This window comes from Staurois parvus, unplaced genomic scaffold (genome assembly GCF_062004578.1).
Source record: "Staurois parvus isolate SC_StPar_1 unplaced genomic scaffold, SC_StPar_1.0 ptg000025l, whole genome shotgun sequence".
Lineage (NCBI taxonomy): Eukaryota > Metazoa > Chordata > Amphibia > Anura > Ranidae > Staurois > Staurois parvus.
Genome location: NW_028317821.1, coordinates 3,653,023 through 3,673,393, shown reverse-complemented (window position 1 = coordinate 3,673,393; position 20,371 = coordinate 3,653,023).

The window sequence follows — 20,371 nt, the reverse complement described above, 5'->3', positions numbered from 1 at the left end:
ATTCATACCCCTTGAAACTTTCCACATCTTGTTATGTTACAACCAAAAACGTAAACATGTTTTATTGGGATTTTATGTTATAGACCAACACAAAGTGGCACATAATTGTGAAGTGGAAGGAAAAGGATAAATGGTTTTCAAAATCTTTTACAAATAAATATCTGAAAAGTGTGGCTGCATTTGTATTCATCCCCCTTTACTCTGATACCCCTAACTAAAATCTAGTGGAACCAATTGCTTTAAGAAGTCATCTAATTGGTAAATAGAGTCCACCTGTGTGTAATTTAATCTCAGTATAAATACAGCTGTTCTGTGAAGCCCTCAGAGGTTTGTTAGAGAACATTAGTGAACAAACAGCATCATGAAGGCCAAGGAACACACCAGGCAGGTTAGGGATAAAGTTGTGGAGAAGTTTAAAGCAGGGTTAGGTTCTAAAAAAAAATTCAAGTTTTGAACATCTTACAGAGAACTGTTAAATCCATCATCCAAAAATGGAGAGTATGGCACAACTGCAATCTTACCAAGACATGGTCATCCACCTAAACTCACAGGCCGTGCAAGGAGAGCATTAATCAGAGAAGCAGCCAAGATACCCATGTTAACTCTGGAGGAGCTGCAGAGATCCACAGCTCAGTGGGAGAATCTGTCCACAGGACAACTATTAGTTGTGCACTCCACAAATCTGAAATTGAAAGAAAGCCATAAGATGTCTTGTCTGCAGTTTGCGAGAAGCCATGGGGGATGGTAGGGGGGACACAACAAACATATGGAAGAAGGAGCTCTGGTCTGATGAGATCAAAATTGAACTTTTTGGTCTAAAAGCAAAACGCTATGTGTGGCGGAAAACTAACCCTGAACCCACTGTGAAACATGGTGGCAACATCATGTTTGGGGATGCTTTTCTTTAGCAGGGACAGGTAAGCTGGTGAGAGTTGACAGGAAGATGGAACTAGTCAAATACAGGGCAAGAAAACCTGTCAGGCCTCTTTCACATGGGCATTCCATATGTCCGTTTTTCATCTGTCCATTTATGGATGAAAAATGGACACCCATGTATTTCTATGGACTAGTTTTTTTAACGGAAAATAGGGTTTTATTTACTTTTGTAAAATAAACCCGGAACGGTTGAAAAACAGATGTAAACGGACGAAAATGGATGTAAACAGATGAAAAACGGATGAAAAAACTGATGTAAGCTGATGAAAAACCGATGTAAACTGATGAAAAAAACGGATGTAAACTGATCAGTTTTTTCTTTGAAAAAACGTGACTGAACTGATAAAAAAAATGGAACACCAGTGTGAAAGGACCCTTAGGCCCTGATTTACTAATGTGCCTAGGCGCATTTTTGTGGGCTAACGTCTACTTTTCAATAGCGTCCGTCTACTTTTAGACGGAAAGACATTTACTAAAGAAAGCGTCTAACAAGTAGATTCCAAATCGAATTTACTGTCCAATGCAGATTCATGATTCATCACTGAATATCAATTTCATCCAGTCATCCGCCGTCCATGATTGTTTTTCTTTAGCCCACTGCAACCTTCTCTTTTTCTGTTTAGGTGTTAATGATGGTTTTTCGTTTGGCTTTTCTGTATGTAAATTCCATTTCCTTTAGGCAATGTCTTACAGTTCGGTCACAGACATTGACTCCAGTTTCTACCCATTTGTTCCTCATTTATTTTGTTGTGCATTTTCTGTTTTCAAGGCATATTGCTTTACGTTTCCTATCTTGAAGCTTTGATGTCTTCCCTGGTCTACCAGTACACTTCCCTTTTACAACCTTCCCATTTACTTTGTACTTGATCCAGATTTTATACACAGCTGACTGGGAACAATCAACATCTTTTGCAACATTCCGTGATGATTTACCTTCTTGAAGAAGTTTTATAATCCTCTCCTTTGTTTCAACTGACATCTCTCATGTTGGAACCATGATTCATGTCAATCAACTTGGTGCAACAGCTCACCAAGGTGTTCCAGCACTCTTTTTTAACTGCAGACTAATTAGCAGATGTAATCTGATGCAGATGTTTGTTTTAGAACTGTAAAGTACATGGTGATTCCATAGTATTTTCCTCAGAATTGAGTGATTCCATGTTTTTTTTACTCTGCTTGATCTGCAAAAACAGTTGCAATTGACTACAGTTTTCTTTTTTATTTTATTTAAGTGTTTCTTAAAAGATAAGTTCACCTTTTAGACAAAAATAATAAACGCACTTTTTTGCACTTAATATTTTTGTCTAGAGGAGCCTGGAAAGCATTGAACCAGTGATCAGATGATTGCTGATGCCATGCAGGTCTCCTGCAGACCTGTCAGAATATCTGCTTGCCGTACGAGATGTATTGTCAAGCAGATATATGGACAGGAAACTTCAATGAACTGCCAGTAGTAGTTCATTGAAAACTACAAGCCGACAGCCGCTAAGGCTGCTGGGACTTGCAGTTCATTCATTCACGGAAGTCCATGAATGAATGATGTGGCCGTGTGGGTGAAGCCCAGCACAGCCGCACTGTTTTCAAATCTGACAGATAGTACGGGGAAACTTTTCTCACCCTAAAAACAGATGGAACATGTAACATGTTCCCAAAGGTGAACTTATCCTTTAAAGCCAGAAGGTTGGAATGTTAAATGAAAATACTTTTGAGGCATGCCTGTGATTGTTTTTTTTTTCTACACAATTATACAATTGAATGAACATTTTCCAAGACTGGTGATTCCATAATTTTTGCCAGGGGCTGTATAAGTGTGATTTCCTTCTTTGACCATGCTTGCTTTTTCATATTTATGTATTGAATTACTGTACATATATATTTATAGATTAGTCATTAGTGAAAGCAAACACCTAAATTGCAGTCAGTTTGTCTCCTTTGCTAACAACTGTTATGATAAGATATCAACCACATAGGATGACTCATAGACTTGAATTGTGAGAAAAAGCAATAAAGCTGGCCATAGGGGAGTCAGTTTTTTTTCTTTCAACCAACAGATTGAAAAAAAAAACTGACCGATTCCCCCATCCACACATTTGAGGTGGATGAGGGAATCCTCCCTGCTGTTAATTTGTATTCTCACAGAGGGGAGACTTTGGCCGGCAGCTCTGATCCAGAAGAAATTTCCAAATAGGGCTGCTGTACATAAGTCAATTAGTGCTCTGACTTCTGCTCAACCACAGTGGCCATACACTGATCAAAACTCTGCTGGTCAGCTTAACCGCTTCCTGCTCAGCCACTGTACATACAGCCAGGCAGGACAAGTCCTCCCAGAACTGCACATCGTGTGCACCGCCAGGGGCACACAGCAGCGCAATCTGTCACCACTATGTACAGTGGACACATGGGATCACAAATCTGTGTACAGGGCTGCGTTGTTCAAACCTGGTACCATGTGATTTTTGTGACCAATCACAGAAATCACATGTCCAGCAGTAAACAATGGTTGTCATTCAAGATGGCGTTGCTTATTACTGTGATCTCTGTGAGTGATCACATGGTACTGGGCCAGTCACAGTGGCCCTGTATCATGTAATAGCTGTGATCAATTACAGCTATCACAGTAGTTCTCATTAGCTGTAGGAATGCAGCCAATCATTGTCAGAAATGGTTGCTTACATAGCCATCATGGTCGTATAAACAAAACAAAAAAAATCCCATTCACGTTTGCAGAGTAGTAAAGTGTCACTAAGGTATCACTACACTACTCTGGTGACAATATGTAAAAAAAATGTGTAAAAAAAAAAAAGTGAAAAAAAAGTATTTTTTTTTTTTTTTACATACTGTCAACAGAACAAGTGCAGTGTCAATCTGGTGACATTGTGATGTGGTGGCGGAGATCATGTACAATGGCTAGCTGTTCTGATATCACCATATGTCAGTGCCACCAGTCATTATCTCTGATCACCGCCACAGCGGTACAGTGTTACAGACCAGTGCTACCAGTCAGTGTCCCTAATCACCGCCACACAAATCATTGTTCCTAATCACTACCACACTAGTTACAGTGTCCCTGATCCCTGCCACACCAGTTACAGTGATCAACACTACACCAGTGTCACCATCTCAGTCTAAACCAGCAACGGTGTCCCTGATTGTTGCCACACCAGGGACACCTTTTGCCTGGACCAATCTTTTGCTTCTTTGCTAGCCATGTCTCTGCCTGCAGCTTGAACTGACCGATCTGCACATCCAACTGACTAGGTCCCTGTGAGAGACCAATCCCAGTCATCCTCTGCAGACAACTGCACTCTTGAAACCACAGGGACTCTTTTATTCTTTCTTTCTTCAGCCTTCTGTACTTCCTGGCCACTGAAAATGGCATTCCTGGGAGTAGCCATGTACCAGTAGGCTAGTCTTGCTTGCCTTATAGGTACTGGAACTGCTATAGGTGATGCTACACTAAGCTATATTCCCTGACCACTCATTTAGAGGCGACCATTACAGTAGATTAGTTTTGATACAATTGGTTGATTTGTGTGATACACAAGATGCAATGTCCATTATATTATCAGTACAAATATTGAAAAAGTCTCACACATATGGTATCCCCATACCTGGGAAGAGTAGCAGAATATGTTTTGGGGTGTAATTCTAAGTATGTCTATGCTGTGTGGGAGAAATACACTTTATTGCCAAAAGTATTGGGACACCCATCCAAATCATTGGATTCTGATGTTCCAATCACCTCCATGGCCACAGGTGTAAAAAATCAAGCACCTAGGCATGCAGACCGCTTCTACAAACATTTGTGAAAAAAATGGGTCGCTATCAGGAGCTCAGTGAATACAAGCATGGTACCGTGATAGGTTGCCACCTGTGCAATAAGTCCATCCGTGAAATTTCCTTGCTACTAAATATTCCACGGTCAACTGTTAGTGGTATTATAACAAAGGTGATGAACTGGGAACAACAGCAACTCAGTCACGAAGTGGTAGACCACGTAAAATGACAGAGTGGGGTCAGCGCATGCTGAAGTGCGCAGAAGTCGCCAACTGTCTGCAGAGTCAGTAACTAAAGACCTCAAAACTTTGTGTGGCCTTCAGATTAGCACAACAACAGTGCATAAAGAGCTTCATGGAATAGGTTTCCTTGACCAAGCAGCTGCATCCATGCCTTACATCACCAAGTGCAATGCAAAGTGGTGTAAAGCACGCTGCCACTGGACTCTAGAGCATTGGAGACATGTTCTCTGGAGTGCTGAATCACGCTTCTCTGTCTGCCAATCCGATGGACATGTCTGGGTTTGGTGGTTGCCAGAAGAACGATACTTGCCTGACTGCATTGTGCCAAATGTAAGGGGGGATTATGGTGTGGGGTTGTTTTTCAGGGCTTGGGCTCCAGTGAAGGAAACTCTTAAGGCATCAGCATACCAAGACATTTTGGACAATTTCATGCTCCAGACTTTGTGGGAACAGTTTGGGGATGGCCCCTTCCTGTTCCAATATGACTGTGCACCAGTGCACAAAGCAAGGTCCATGAAGACACGGATGAGCGAGTTTGGGGAGGAAGGAACTTGACTGGCCTGCACAGAGTCCAGACCTCAACCCGATAGAACAGCTTTGGGATGAATTAGAGTGGAGACTGTAAGCCAGGCCTTCTCATCCAACATCAGTGCCTGACCTCACAAATGCGCTTCTGGAAGAATGGTCAAACATTCCCATAGACACACTCCTAAACCTTGTGGACAGCCTTCCCAGAAAAGCTTAAACTGTTATAGCTGCAAAGGGTGGGCCAACTCAATATTGAACCTTACGGACTAAGACTGGGATGACATTAACATTCATGTGCGTGGAAAGGCAGGCATCCCAATACTTTTGGCAATATAGTGTATCTTACTCATTGCAAACTTCATATAAAAAAAATACATTTTCATTTTCTTTCCTTCATTTCCCAAAAACTTGTAGCAAAAATGAAATTTTCAAAAGACCACTATGTCTTTCAGAAAATACCTTGTAGTCTTTGTTTTCCAAAATAGAGTCATTCTGTGGGAGTTTCTGCTGTCCTGATGCTCCAAGGCCTTCAAAAATATGATAGGTAGTCAAGAAATTAGATGCATAATTTTTGCTCCTTGAAAGCCTAAAGGCGCTCTCTGCATTTTGTGCCCCACTATGCATTTAGGTTGTGAAAAAGTCTCACATATGTGGTATACCCATACTCAGGAGGCACAACAGAATGTGCTGGGACTGTAATTATAACTAAGCCTATGATATGTGTGAGAAATAGCTTGTTAAAATGAGAATTTTGTGAGAAAAATTATTAAATTTTTTTTTTTTTACAAAAAATTGTGACAATAAAGTTACAACTTCAAATAATTCACTATGCCTTTTACTATTTACCTTGGACTGTCTATTTTCCATAAAAGGGTCATTTGGGGGGTATTTGTACTGTCCTGGCATTTTAGTACCTTAAGAAAGGAGATGAGGCTGTCAGTACATAGGGACTGATCAATTTTCCATACACAGTTTTGCTCAAAAGTTTGCATACCCTTGGAGAATGTATACAGTATGTACAATTTTTAAAGAAAACATGAGTGAGCAGGCAAAACACATTTCTTTTATTTCTTGTGGGATTCGTATTCAACTGTAGGTTATAACAGAATGGCACAATCATAAAACAAAACATGTCAACAAATAAACAAATGAAATGACCCCTGTTCAAAAGTCTTCATCAACTTAGTTCTTAATACTGTGTATTGCCCCCTTTAGCATCAGTGACAGCATTCAGTCTTTTGTAATAGTTGTCTATGAGGCACCGAATTCTTGCAGGTGGCCCATTCATCTTGGCAAAAAGCCTCCAGGTCATGCAATGTCTTTGGTCATTTTGCATACTGCATGTTTCTGATCTCCCTAGAGTGGCTCTATGATATTAAGGTCAGGAGTCAGATGGCCACTCCAGAACCTTCACATTTTTCTGCTGTAACCACTGTAGGGTCAACATGGCCTTGTGCCTATGGTCATTGTCGTGCTGGAAAGTCCAAGAGCATCCTATGGGCAGCTTTCAAACAGAAGAATGCAAATTGTCTGCCGGTATTTTCTGGTAACATGCTACATTCATCATGCCATCCATTTTCACAAAATGTCTTGTGCCTTTAGAGTTCACATACCCCCAAAACATCAGTGAGCCACCACCATGCTTTATAGTGGGGATGGTAGCCTTGTTGCTATAGGACTTGTTAACCCCTCTCCAAACAGTGCTTATGGTTGTGACCATAAAGATCGATTTTGGTCTCGTCACTCCAGATTACAGTGTACCAGAAACTGTGAGGCATGTCAAGGTGTTGTCGGGCAAATTGTAACCGGGCTTTTTTTGTGGCATTGGTGCAGTAAAGGCTTCTTTCTGGTAACTCAACTATGCAGCTCACTTTTGTTCAAGTATCATTGTATGAGAAAGGCTTACCAAATGGAAACTTCTTGCTTTGAATTATCATATATATTAAGGACTGGTCCAAGAACAAAAGTTGCCCTTTGATTCATGAAATACCTTTGTGAGGGAGGTGTAATGCAATCATGAAATGATGGTATTTTGCCTTCATATATTCCATTATCTTACCTTTTCCGCCTCTGGACTACAGGGAGCTTCCAAAGTAGTGTTCCCTTTCTCAGGCACATGGGAATGTGGTACTACACAAATGTTTACCTGTCTGTGGTGGACTGTAAACACCTGTCATTCCACATCTCTCATCTAGACTGCCTGCCAATTCTGTTGGAATATTATGTTCAATACATGGACATTCATCAACCAACAATTAGTAAAGCCTTTATTTACTTGCTAAGCAGATTTGAAGATATACATGTGTTTCTTAGCAGCTTGTTTGTTGCCATGCTGTAACACCAATATGGATATATAGTACATTCTGACTTCTCAGTCAATCCTTGAATAATGCTTATACTGTATATCTGGGGACATGGTGGGTGACTTTTGTGTGTTTTAACTCACTAGGTACCATTTGTCAATTACCTTCAGATTGTTTATAATTTTCATGGCATATTCTGATACTTTAGAGAAGTAAACAGAATTGAGAAACAATAGCAACACTATGGTTACATTGGAGCTGGTATTCAATAACAGTTTGGACAACAGAATTAGAAAAAAAAAGAAGAACTAGGAAATTGTCAGCAAGGTTTAAACATCTCAGAGGCATATTTAATCTTATAAACGGGAAAGATGTACAGGTAAAGTAAGGAACTGAAGACAAATGGGGTACTTAAAAAATCCTTCAAACAAATAGTGTAGCAAGTACATTTTGTAAGGGGAAAAACTCTAGGAATAAAAGAAAATATAATTGGCTGAATAGGAACGTTTTGAATGATATAAAGTAGAATGGCAAAAAATCCTAAAGGTCGAGGGCACTGATGCATTATTCATTAAAGTGTTATTATACCCACATCCTTAAAAACTCTCAATAAATGCTATATTAATGCTGTTCATACTCATTCAGTCACTATGGGATTTGTTTTCTGTATTCTGCAAAAAAAACGTTCTCTGTCTCCCCCTCCAGTCCATGTCCCCAATGCAGTTGGGGATTCTGCAGAGCAGCTGTAGGCAGCTACTTCACAAGCTCGGTGTTTCAGTGTATTCCTATCCTGAGCATTTCCTCCTTATCACATCTGAACAGCCCATGTAACTATAAAGTCACACGTGTAGGCATATACATGGTGGTAAATGATATCTCCCCTCCACCTCCTCCATGCCCACTAACCAGCTAAACACAATGGGGAAGGGGGGAATATTACATCTTGATTGATGTGAAGACACAAGCTGGAGGGGTTTGACACAGCCTTTGGTAGGCAGAAATCATCCCACACCACGTTATTGCCAAAAATAAAAAATATTTTATTTTAAATACATACTGTATTAATATGACTATTTAAAATAGTTTATTGATAATATTAATCATTTTACTCATTCCCAAAGGCTGTTTTTTTTAACATGTGACCAGCAGCAGAGGACTAGAAGCTCCTCCTGCTTATGTATCCCTGCAGATGGACTGAGAAAGAGCTGGGTCATGTGAAAACTGTATATCATATAAGAAAGAAGGTACTTAGATGTTTTGTTAATTAAATTAAATACAGTGCCATCATCCACATACAGAAAGAGAAGGGATCATGTAAATTAAACAGTATGTGTTTACTTTAAGTATAAGGAATGTGATCAAAACTGCAGAAAAGGAATCAAGTTAGGAAAGATTTAAGCTGAAAAACAGAATGCTAATATTAGGTTAAATTACTCAAAATAAATGTTTAAATTTTAACACAGGAAGAGATATGTTTACATCTAAAAAAATTGAAAGTCCAATTGAACCTGCAAATACATTCCAGGTACATAAAAAATAAGTTATTCAAAGTCCTATAGTTAAAGTGTTACTAAGGACCCAGGACCGTGAATTCACTATATCTGGTCTTCCACAGTATACAGAACATGGAAATGCAATTATAGTAACCTCCTCGGCAGTATGATTCTTTCCGATTTTTTGTGCTGCTTTGGTACCATTTCTTTGCATGGAAATATGTAGTTTTTTATTGTAGGCTGTAATTTTTAGGAATAACTCACTGAAATCTGTACGAACAAGAGTCTAGTAAACATTCCGGATATGATAAAACTTGAAACACGAAATCATAAATTATAATTTAATAAATAATCATAAAAAATAATAATATAATAATAATAAATTTAATTCAATAATATAATCAAACCAAAAACACTGAAATTTGAAATACAGAGGCAAATTCGCACATCGCTGAGCAAAGTCGCAAAATCGTTTTCAGTGTCTGATGCCGAATTTCCCCACGAATCATTATCACTCAATTCTGCAAGTGGTTCTGATTTACTATCGCTGTTCTAAAACCGCTTTTGACGTAAAGGGACGCTTTTTGGACGCCATGGACTTTTCTAAGTTTCCAGGCAGAAAGAACAGGCAGGCAGGGCACAGGACAAAGCAGTAGGGACAAAATATATGTGAAATGCATTGAAACAGCAATGACAGCAAAAATGACATTTTTAAAAAATTTCAAATTTCCCGCCGTACGTCCCGACGTCACAGGGACCGGAACACAGAAGCCGGATGCTGACATCGGCCGGAGGAGATGGCCGGGGACGCTGCAGGGGACACATCGCGGGAGCGAAGGACAAGGTAAGTGTTGCAGGGAGCCCCTGAGCAATGCAGCATGGTAAGCCCAAGTGTAGCTCGGGGTTACCGCTCCTGGTATTGAAATTTTACCCCGAGCTACACTCGGGAAAACCGCTAAGGAGGTTAATAAATATAAACTGCTAAATACCTTTTTTCATCAGCAGTTAGAGCAGTCTTGTGACTTCTATCATTGTAGCCGAGCACTGGTTAATCTTGTAGGAGGAGTTTTCATTCTCCTCTGACTGTCCTATGGGGCTACATGACCCCTGACCCTCTGTCTGGACAGTGCCGATTGGCCGATCACATACACTCTCCCCCCAAAAAAATTTATATACACACCAAACACAGCATGTATAGACTTGCCACTGCTGTTCTGTACAATGGCAGATGGATTGGGGACAGTAAAGGAAGGGGAGGATCATAGAAGGCAGGATCAAACTGCCTTTTTACACAATGTGGATAATTAACCCCTTAGGTTCCACAGTGGGTATATCAAGCATTCTTTACTGCATATACAGACTGATTTTACTGTTGTGGGTTTAGTAACATTTTAATTTTCTTTAAAAACAGCCACACTAGAGTAGAAATATCTGTCCGCATGCTATGGAACAGGCCCCTTTCTTTTAGCTTTGTGTGGAAGCAGTGGTCTCATTGCAGAGGCCTGACTCCCCCTTATTGAGTCAAACCTATAGCTCTGCAATGAGCAAAGCCCCTGCTTCCTGCAACAGTCTTTATCTATAGCAAGCTAGCAGCAGAAAACAACCTTTTCTACTGAGGCTGAGGCTTATTTTTAAAGAAAACCAATTGCACAATATTGCACATATTTTGTTTTGCTGTGTCTGGAATGTATTTAACTAATTTTAACTGAAAGTTACTTTGGACTTTAAGATAAACAGGACATTTTGTCCAGAATGCATCCATGGCTATGTACTAAAACAATTAGGCTCAGCAACCACTTCAGCCTTTTTTTATAAAGCCAGCCATAGATGGTTCAAATCTCGGCCAGGTCAGCAGGGACTGGACTAGAGTCTAACCATCTCTGGGCAGAATGAATTTACCCAAATCGATTGTTGTATGACTTGAGTACAACCAGCATGTCGGATTTTCACATGCAGTTAGTGGTTATTGCTATCCACTAACTGTACTCACTGTGTTCCCCCAGCAGAGATGGCTCCCCCTGCCCCTCCCCACCCCCACCAGGAAAACCCAATAGCTCTGTGGGAAGGATTACAGTCAGTATTGATGGGGGAATTATGTTGTAAGTATTTTTGGTGAAGACATACAGTTGGATTTACAGGTGTACAGGTAAACTCTCTACTTTGGTGAAAAATTATATTATTTTTTGGGGAAAGAAAACATAATAAAAAAAACATTATTTGATTGGAAAAGATTTTATTCATGTGGGCATTTAAAACCAGTAGGGACCAGGGGCAGACTGACCATTTGGAAACTCGGGCACTGCCCGAGGGCCCGGGGTCAGTAGGGGGCCCCATGAGATGCCCCTGGTACCTTTTTCATAGGCTTTTTTGAGTTTGGGCAAGGACAACGGGGCCCCATGATGCCCTATTGCCCGGGGGCCCCATGAGTTGTCAGTCCGCCCCTGGTAGGGACTACCAAAGGAGAACGTTTACCTATACATCTACCTTAGTACGAAAATAATTTAAGATAGATACAATTATTACATGTTCCATCAAACATGTGACATACAGTGTGTTATACACATTGGCTCCAATACATAGGATGCACCACTTGCACTCTGAATAAAAGAATTAGCCAAGATTCATATAATATTGGCTGGGATTATAAACATCAGTTTATCCATACATTTTAGAAATTGGCATAATCTATCACTGGTGCAATTTTGGGGATTAGACCAAATAAAACAACACTGGAGGGGGTCTAATTTATGTGGGGAAATAACCAAGAATTAAACTTTCTGGGTGATTATAAATACATTAGAGTCCGGTGGTTTTAAGTTTGATATATAAATGAACTGGTTAATAAATAAGAGGGTATCACATTTGCAACAAATGGGTAAGCCCCCGGTCACATCAAAGCCGATTTTTGAATCGTGCGACTTAAAGGGAAGTTGCATGATTTCAAAATTTGTGGACATCTGACAGATGTCTTTGCAAATCGCAACAAAAATATTGCATGCACTACTTTAGAAATCGGTGCGGCTCCAACCAAGTCAGAACCACAATGATACGACCGCTCTAATAGCAGACAATAGGGTGTGACTTAGCATACGATTTGCAAGTCACAGGACATGCAAATCGCATGCCAAGTCGCACCCAATATGACTGGGGTGTTACACTGTTGCAGGTTTTCAGAAGTTACAGGGTTAAACTATGGGGAGGGAATGATTCTGACCAGTCTTTAAAGATAAGAAGGTTAGCAAGACCCAGGAAGCTAAGATAAGAAGAAATCTTTAATTATTGGACATGAATTTCCCTGCTAGAATAGAAAGAGCTAATAAATAAAGTATATAATGCCTGTGGTGGTGTACACATGTTTGAGCTCTTGCAAAAATCCAGGATTGGTTTGAGGGCCAGTTCACACCACATGCAGTCCAGTGTGATTTTTTTCTGCATCAAAAATGCATTGATAGTAGGTTACATGGTTTCCAATAGCATAGTTCAGACCAGTGCAATCAGTTCCAGTGCGTTCCAGTTCCAAGAAAAAAAGTAGAACATGCTGCAATTTTTCTGCACTGAACTGTACTGGAAAGCAGTAAACAGATCAAAAATACACCGAAACACACCAAAAACTCACTAAAACACGTCAAAAACGCACATACAGAAACACGTCCAGAACTAATCCATGTTGAGACACAGAACAGGTGATGTCATTATACCCATTCAGAGATTTACTTGGAAGTTGGAAGGAGCCTCTTACTTGGGACGCTGCAATCTATAGACAAGTGAGACTGACTTGAACGTGTCATCCTTTGCTAGTTATAACACACACACATGTGATTTTAACTTGAATTTTAATGTTTTTAATAAAGTATTTTTTGTGAGGGAACATCATTGGTCTCTATCAATGTGCACCTACAAACTGAGGAATGGGGAAACATCAGTTGAGTAAAGGAGAAGGTTGGGAGATTTTATTGCAAAAAGCACAACTGACCTTCTGTTAATTTAGGGATTAATTCAGCCTGGTGAGTCTCTCCTCGCAAAGGGTGGAGGTGTTGGTTTGAAGACCATTGTCGCTATCAGGGGGGATCACAAATAACCTGGTGGATAACAGACTATTTAAGCAGTGTTTGGACACTGTGTTAGATTTTTACTGTTATTGGACATTATTTTTTTTTTTATTCCACAATGTTTATTAGGATCAAAAGGACCAAAACAAATCAAAAATACAACATACAGGAGCTAACAAAAGGATCGCAATGATCAAGTCAGGTAGAAAGGCACAGTGTTTTAGATGATATAATTTGTCCGAAATTCACAATCAATCAATAACAAGATGGGAGAATGGGAACTGCAAGGGATTACCTCCTGAATAAAATAGAGGAAAGGCTATTCCTAATTGTGGTTTTGGGTAAGGTGCCCTCATGAAGGCAAGGATCTCTAACTGATCTAGGAGCAGTATACCCTGGATTCATTGGAAGGTCAGTGGGAGATGGAGCGTGACACAGAACCAGGTAAATCTACGCAGGAGGGGATTGTGGATCGGGATCTATAGTAGCCTTATATTAAGTCAAGGAGTATGTATCTTGTTTACCAAAATGATATGTGTGCCTATCAAGATCATCTGAAAAAAGTCAAGAGAGCATGAATGGGAAAATGAAACTGATAGTGTAACTATGTGGGGAAGGAAGAGAAAAAGGAAGTTAGCAGAAAGAGGGAGCGGTGGGAAGAATCGCAGGCAGGAGGTGACTAAGAAAGGGGTAGGGGCAGAAGAAGGGGTAAGGAAAGAGAAAAAAAAAAGGGGGGAGAGGGCAGAGCGTAGGGACAATTCAAAGGGGTCGAGGCTGTGATCAAGTCATCAGGGGTCAAACAAGTGGGCAAGTTAGGTTTCCTTTATCTAATATTAAAGAGAAGGGCACTCAGTTCCAAGGGGGGAGGTCGAGTAAGCAAATCATTTGAGAAAGTGGATAGGGGTTCCAAGATCGAAAGCTGTCAAGGAGGAGAACCCATAATTGAGCGGTATTCGGAGGTTGTTTGGAACTGGAGCCAGCAGGCCCAAGTGTGAGAAAATTTAGTCGGGTTATCGCATGATGACTCGATGAGTTTCTCCATCTCTGCCACTCTACCCAAGCGTGTCAGCCATTAGGGACATTATATTTTGAATCCATTTGTGCACTTTTGTTTTAATTTTTTTGTGTATATTTATATATATATTATATATATATATATTGTTTTTCCACACTTACTAAACTAACTTTCTGCAAGTATTTTTGTTAATAATTATAAAAATGAAGTACAAATTAAGACCATCTGGAATGCCTGGCTTTCTTGCTATGTAAAGGACTGGTACATCAGTGTGCCATTCCAGCAACCCTGGTCGTGATGACAGCTAAGGATCATGTGATCTATAGTCTGCCATGTTGTGCTTTTCCATGTAATCTGTTTATACAATCACTACATTATCGTACAGTATTCGTATGCCATGGTTTTTAAACACTATGATCCCAAGCACAGAAACTCAGTGCTGCTATGTTTGATTGTGATTATTAGTGCCTAATTTCTGCAGTCGCTGAAAAAGTAATTAGGGGCGTATTTCAAGCAAAATATTACCATTATTAGTTAGATTTTGAAGTGCTAATTTGTATGCAGGTTGCAAAAAACAGAATGAAACTGTGTAATTTTCTTGTGTTATAGCGCCATGCCCTGTAGCATAAGCATATTATAATTAGCTGAGGTATGACACCTAGTCCTGTCACATTTGCTTTTCTATCACCTCCGTAAAGAAGTCTCAGAGGACCTCTAGTGCAGGGAGATGTAAAATTATGCTGGATTGTAGAAGCAGCACTTGATTTTCAAAAAGGTATGTCGCTTCATGAAGGGTTAACTGTACTTCATATCTGCATTTTGCTAGGCACTCAAGTCAGTGAAAAATAAATATTCTTCGAAGCCCAAAAGCGAACAATCTGTCATGGGGCCTCCAAACTAAAGCACTCATTATCAGGTCTCACCCACACCTTTTCTTGCACAATTCAGGCTGCAGCTGGAGTGATAATGTTTGCTAAGGTAGCCTACAAACAAGTGTTCAAAATCTTCCCCCCTCTTTTTCTTTATAAACAGATGTTTTCCCTTAGATCTTGTTTATTTGTTAAGCTTAGCCTTGAAGGCTCTTCCAAGGGCTCTTGTCATATGGAAGGCTGAAAGCTGAAGTAATGGCTTTGTACAAAATACATACGTTAAAGGGAAATATTTTGGGGGTTTTGTGCCCCCTATTCGCCAGACGCAATACCATGTATCAACGGTTTGTTCCCCCAAAACCTTCTCTTCACATAGAAGTCAATAGGAATAGAAAGCAGCTTGAAGTAGGTTGATGAACCTGAGATCAAATGTAGGTCAGAAGGAGATCAACTACAAGTCCACTCTGTGGACCCTGACATAAAGGAGAGTGCTGCAGACCATGATGTAAGGGGGAATGCTGTGGACTCTGGTGTAAAATGGAACACTGATGTAAGATGGTCTCTGATCATTAGAGCCTTTACATCACCACTTACATCATGGTCTGCAACATTTCCCTTTACATCAGAGTTCCCCTTTACATCAGGGTCCGCATAGTTTCCCTTGTCATACGGAAGGCTGAAAGCTGAGGTAATGGCTTTGTACAAAATACATAAGTTAAAGGGAAATATTTGGGGGGTTTTGTGCCCCCTATTCGCCAGACGCAATACCATGTATCAACGGTTTGTTCCCCCCAAACCTTCTCTCCACATAGAAGTAAATAGGAATAGAAAAGCAGCTTGAAGTAGGTTGATGAACCTGAGATCAAATGTAGGTCAGAAGGAGATCAACTACAGGTCCAATTCATGTGCAATTGTACTCTGAATGATCTAAAAAGGGTCTTAATATGGCCTCCAATGCAAGCTGAACACACGTGACAGCAAGCTACATTTACCCATGGACAAGTCCAAAGTACTTTCTGTTTCGGTTCTGATCAGTGGGCAGTGGACAAAACAGAGGACAGTGGACAAAACAGAGGGCAGCGGACAGAACAGAAGGGAGTGGACAGAACAGAAGGCAGTGGACAGAACAGATGGCAGTGGACAGAACAGAAGGCAGTGGACAGAACAGAGGGCATGTGTGTGAAGGGGCCATGGACATTCTGTGGGGAGAATTAACAAAGAGTTGTGCAAGCAAAAACTTGCACTACTCTTCTAAAAATACAAACTGTAGCAGATGCTGCTGCAAGCACCGCACCCCCTTTGTTAATTAGGAGCCATCAAGTTTTCTTTTCTGCCCTGTCTGTTTTTTTTTACTGAAACGACACATAAGGTATTCTGGCAGAGCCAATTTTTTATTGGAAGTTCAAAAAATTTGCAAACATGACCATTTGCAGTGCAAATATCAATATTTAGGCTACAAACATGTAGCTAGTGTGATTATCAATGTGCTTAAGGTATAACAAAAGACAAAAAACATATTTCTCCTTTTACATGAAGGATAGCTTAATATAACTCAGCATAGAGTTCCCCCTACATCAGACTCTGCAGGGTTACCTTTTCCAGTAAAAGGAGGAACTCTGTGGACCCTGATGTAAAGGAGAATGCTGCAGACCATGATGTAAAGGGGAATGCTGTGCACTCTGGTGTAAAATGGAACACTGATATAAGATGGTCTCTGATCACCAGAGCCTTTACATCACCACTTACATCATAGTCTGCAACATCAGTGTTCCCCTTTACATCAGGGTCCGCATAGTTCCCCTTTACATCAGGGTCCGCATAGTTCCCCTTTACATCAGGGTCTGCAAAGTTCCCCCTTGCAATGTAAGGGGGAATCCTGCATGCTCAGATGTAAAGGGGAACTCTGATGAGTCTGGGTAACACTGAGATATCTGATGTAGGGGGGGGGGATTCTGGTGATCACAGACCACCTTCCACAGAGTGAATACACTAAGGTAAGGGGGTGTTAGTGATATAAGAGGGAAACCTTTAAATCAGTGCCCACTTGCTTTAGTGTTTTATTTAATCCCTGTGACCCCTCCCCCAGACTTTGTGTGACCTGGCTGGCTGAAAAATGTCACTGACCTGACCTCCTCCAGGCTTCTCCATTGCTTGCTCGGGTGCCACAGGGGCAGACACAGGCAGTCAGACATGGTCCTGACAGTCTTTGGAAGACATGTGCAGAATGAAAAAATTAGTTTAGTTTTGTTTCGATTCATTATTTAAATAATTTAGTTTCATTAAATGTGTTTAGTACATTGAATTTGTTATCGGAATTTGTTTTGTTTTCAAATTCAATTTGATTCTATTTGATTTCAATTCGACAGAATTCAGAAAATTAGAATTCTAATTTATTCTATTCAAAATTCAATTTCGGAAGATGGGTATTTTCTGTTTTATTCCATTTTATTGTTTTTTTCCCATTCCATTCTATTCTTTTCTATTCTCTTATTTTCTATTCTTTTCTATTTTATTCTCTTATTTTCTATTCTTTTCTATTCTATTCTAATCTATTTGGGATAATTAATCAATTAGACAGTGCTGCTCTGTCATAATATACCTCTTAGTGTATCAGGGAAAATTTCATCTATATTGGTGCAAATAAGGGAAAAAACAATAATTAAATAAATACAATAGGGCACTAAATTATACCATGCAAAAAACAGTGACTCAATGTCTATGTGAATACCTAAATACATAAATCAATAAATGTCCAAAGAAATGTCCATAAAAATATGTAGTGAGATCATAAATAAATATTCTTCAGAAATCCTTGTTATTATTAAACCCTCTGTGTTGTATAGCCCAACGCTCATGTGAAATCCACCACCAAACAAATTAAATATACTCACCAGAGCTCCATGCTGGTAAAGTTATAAACCAGCTAAAAGCGCTTTGGCTCTGGAGCAACGATTTGCAAAGGCACTCCTTAATTTGAATCTTCATGCATTCAATTGGGATCATAAACGAAAGAAAGAAGAATCTACAGTACATAGCGTAAAACCATCCAGGCATTTTATTAAGTTAAAAACTTCAGATCCACTCACATTGAAAAGTCTCACAGCTGACACTAGCATATAACGCATACAATAATGCTGGTCATAGGTTTGCTCCGGTCACAGTTTGACATTGGCAGCTCACCCATACGTGGTAACATCATCTCCGAGGCCCTGGCCTACGAGTTTTGTCACTCAATGTCCTCCAGGAATGGAAGCTAATCTATATCTAATCTATTTGAATTTATTCTATTCGATATTCGAATTTCGGAAGACAGTTATATTTTCTATTTTATTGTATTCTATTATTTTTCTATTCTATTCTATTCTATGGCCTATAAGGGACATTTGTGGACAGCTTGTGAACTGACCAATGTTTACAAACTGTATGTAGATTTACAAATGTTTGGCAACCCTGGTACAGAGAACATGAGAGCTGGAGCTGCATGAGCTGATCTCTCTGCAGTCTGTGTCCCCTGCTCAGCTCAGAGCAGAGGGAGGAGGAGGGTTGTTAACCCCACAGGCTCTTAACGTGTAGTTTAATCACTGCAAAAGCAGCTAGAGCAGGGGTGGGCAACTGTGGCCCTCCAGCTGTTGTAGAACTACAAGTCCCATGAGGCATTGCAAAACTGACAGTTCCGAGCATGACTCCCAAAGGCAGAGGCATGATGAGACTTGTAGTTCACCAACAGCTGGAGGGCCACAGTTGCCCACCCCTGAGCTAGAGGAATGTGAGTTGTCTACCAACAGCTCACATCTTGTATGACAAGGTCACATCTAGTAGGAACCTGTGGCAGTTGCATATATGGAAAAATGCCATACTCCCTCTGTTAATTACCTACACTAGTTTTCATTTTATTCTGAAACAGAAGCTGGAACGGGTGATGCAGATAGACCTGAAACAGGTATATTTGCTTAGCCATTATAATGGCACAGGAAGCTTGATTAATTCCCCATTTGAGGGGAATATACTTAAACTAGAGCAGACAAAAGTTGAGTAGCTGTGCATAATAACCAATCAGATTCCAGCTTTCAGCTAATTGGTTACTTTGCACAGCTATTCTAGAATCTTTCTGCTCCAGTTTTAGAAAATTCCCCCAATGTGCACTAATATTAACATAATGCTTGCACCACACTTCTACATTTACATAACAGCAGATGCTGCTCCTAACTGTCAAAAAGGGCACATTTCCCTTTGTTAATCAGGACTGATCTGCTCTGTATTGTATGCTCTGTCTGTGACAGACACAACACAGAACAGTACAGCGAATGAAGGAGTTAATACAATTATATGTAGCACCCTCCTATTGCAGCTAGGGGGATCTAAACTCTATTGGTTTGACAGGAGCTGTTAGCAGCTCAGGTGTAATAGCAAGATGGGTCATATTGTGGTCAGGGCTGAGAGACTCAGCAGGCCAGCCCCTCTTGAAATTCCCCCTGCTCTGAAGCTTTTGGAGGAGGGCCTTGGAGGAAGTGGGTGGATTTGAGGAGTGGCTGGTTGCACTCTTGAATTGGACTCAGCCAATCCCCTACAGAAGACTTGGCAAGGGGTTGGGACTCCATTAAAAGTGTAAGTGCTCAGTAGCTGGAGTGTGGTGGTAGGAGGAGTGTGAGGAGTCAGGTGAAAGAAGGAAAGGCAGATGAGAGGCTGGAGTCAAAGAAGAGGATAGCTTGGAGCTCACTGGCCCCCTGAGAGAGGACCACCTGTATGACAAGGATGGAGCAGCCCAGCTGATAGGACTGGCAGAAGCAGCCAACCTGCAAGCAGTACAGGAGAGGATCTGAGTGAGTACACCTGCAACCCCTGGGTGGATAGGGGAAGGAGCACTCTGGTGGGAAACCAGATTAGCCCCCTGCTAGTGACTGTTCACCATCTAAAGCAGGGGTCCTCAAACTTTTTAAACAGGGGGCCAGTTCACTGTCCCTCAGACTGTTGGAGGGCTATAGTTTAAAAAAAAAAACTATGAATAAATGCGGATACAGTACAGGAGATGACCAGAGACTGCGGACATACAACGGCGGCAGGAATACTGGGCCGGCCACTCCATAAGGCGCACAGACATTTCCCCCCAAGTGTGTCCCATCATTGGTGTCAGTGGGAGGAATAGTGCCCCACCATTGGTG